At 44.0% G+C, this 2,500-nt stretch overlaps 1 protein-coding gene across 1 annotated transcript in view; it reads left to right on the top strand.

Moving 5' to 3' along the window:
- The first annotated feature begins 562 nt into the window (after positions 1–562).
- Positions 563–2,500, top strand: part of LOC311367480 (proline-rich protein 5-like) — a 13,604-nt gene continuing 11,666 nt past the window's right edge. The window contains 2 exon segments of the mRNA XM_084486319.1: positions 563–624; positions 729–894. The gene's annotated coding sequence lies outside the window, so the exon portion shown is untranslated.

Here is a 2,500-nt window from a genome sequence, read left to right as displayed (position 1 = left end):
GACAGTGGGAACTGTCGAGCTCTGATCCACAAGTTAAGCTGTCGTTCAGGAGATCCCAGCATCATAGGTCGTCTTCGTTAAGTGGTTCGTTTTGACCATCTCGTTTCTGGGAGGAACTGGACATCAAGTTATTTCGACTGCTTCTTACGGGATAACGGATTTTTCTTTGAGAGCGAAGTTTTCCAAAAGGTAAGTTTTTTTATATATATATTTATTATAAATTAAGAAGGTAAACTATACCATTAGAAGACAGTGCTGTATTACCGTAACGTCCCTTTTTTTTTTTTTTCAAAATAACAGTAGCCTATTTTTTAATTTCATGATTCACATTATTCTTTCTTTTCTGTGAAGTCGTGTGCGCAAAACACTTCCCAGTGTTTGGCTGATTCAAAAAGCAAAACGACACGGCCACTTTCCCCAGGTAATATTTTTAGAACTTAATGGCTTATAATCTACCTGACAACACGTCCTTTGGCCCATACACACACCCCTAGTCGCAGACGAGTAAACGTGTATTTTTACCGTCTGCGGGGGACAGTGTTGAGTCTGCAAAGTATATTTAGTGACGACAGGCATAGCTGCTTGTTCCTTATGTCTGAGTCCTTTTTAATGAGCGGAATACACGTAAGGGGATTGAGAAAAAAACACCATCTATATTAGTTGTACTCGCAGATAAGTAGGCTACATGGATAAGTTGTTGAAATTCAGTTTTTTTTTTTTCATTGGAGGTCAGTGAAAAAACAAAACCCTCCCACCAGAATTAACTCGTTTACGGTCGAAGAGCTTTTGAACAAGGCATCAATAACAGCCCCATTCAACCGTCCGCCATACAAAAGGATACATTCCGTGACAGGTCATCAGAGAACTTGGTAGCATTTCTCGCTCAAGGTGGAAGTGAGTACTAAATATGTGTGTTTCTAGATGAGATGTTGTCTAAAGCGGTTTTTAATGTGTAAGGGTGAACTCCCCTTAGAGTTAGAGAGCGGTCAAACAGTGGCAAAGCTAGAGATGGAGACAGACAGAGAAAGAGAGACAGGCAGAAAGTGCTAGAGACAGGCACAGAAAGAGTGACAGACAGAGACAGAGAGACAGGCAGAAAGTGGTGGAGACAGGCACAGAAAGAGAGACAGACAGAGACAGAGAGACAGTCAGAAAGTGCTGGAGACAGGCACAGATAGAGAGAGAGACAGACAGAAAAAGAGAGACAGACAGAGACAGAGAGGCAGGGAGAATGTGCTAGAGACAGGCGCAAGGAGAGAGAGACAGGCAGAAAGTGCTAGAGAGAGAGAGAGCATCTTGAGTGACAGACACATAGGGAGAGACAGGTCTATGGATCTAGACTGGCCAATCAGAAAAGAGCAGAGCACTTATTAAGCATCACCAACTTCTACATATCTAGCTGACTTTCCTCGCTTTGATCAGGCTAGCAGGCTAATGACTGTAAAGCGATGCAGTGAGACAGTAGCATCAGCCAAGTCTCCCGGAAATAAAAAGCACCAGTCAATCATCTCCCGGTTTTCTTCTATATGAATCGGTTTTACTCTGGTCCACTTTTGACCCACACACCGTGGGAAAACCTCAAACAAAGCTCTAACTGTAGCTACAACTCAAGCCACTAGAGGCTGCTAATGGGAAAACTGACATAGTGCAGGTTTAATAGCCGACCTATAACACAAATCTTAACGTCAGTGCATTGTCATTAAGTAGTCGCGCAATCGCTAGGCACCAACAAACAAGAGGGAGCCTCCACTGGGCTTACCTCTGACACTGAAGGCTGTGTCCACAGGGAGCCTCCACTGGCCTCACCAATTGACACTTTGTATAATTGTTAGTTTGGGGAGACGGCAAAGCTCCCGCTAGCTAGCCCTCATGGAAACAGGTGTGTGTGTGTGTGTGTGTGTGTGTGTGTGTGTGTGTGTGTGTGTGTGTGTGTGTGCGTGTGCGTGTGTGTGTGTGGAGGAGAGCTGGGGTATATGAGTTCAGGGCAGGATCATATGTCCGTCTCTTAACCAGTTTATAGTAATTTGATCAGAATTCACTGTCTTGATGACAAGGCAGTGAATGGAGGCAGTTGTCCGTCTGTCGTCTGTCTGTGAGTCTTTGTTTATCAGTCTCATGCCGTCTTTATTTATCATAGTGTCTGTATGTCTGTGCATCTTTGTCTGTCAGTCTGTTCTACTGTTGGTCCATCGGTCCTATACTGTCTATTTATCAGTCTGTCATATGCATGTTTGTCTTAGTCGTTCTGTTTGTCTGTCTGTCCTTCTGTCAGCCTCCTTGTATGTCTGTCTGTCCGTCTGTATTCAGTATGTCTGTCTCAGGGAAGCGAGCGATAAAGGTTAGGGTTAGTCAGTCACAGATAATACAAGGCCTGAACTTCATGCAGCTCTGTGTTTGACATGTTGGCCTAACCCTTACCCTAACCCAGACAGCATTGACCGTTAAATAACTCCTCCTGGTATTTTGTACCACTACAACCAACCCAGTAACTTACTACCTT

This window comes from Micromesistius poutassou, assembly GCF_964030765.1.
Source record: "Micromesistius poutassou genome assembly, chromosome: 22".
NCBI lineage: Eukaryota > Metazoa > Chordata > Actinopteri > Gadiformes > Gadidae > Micromesistius > Micromesistius poutassou.
This window is presented reverse-complemented; position numbering and strand designations above follow the sequence as displayed.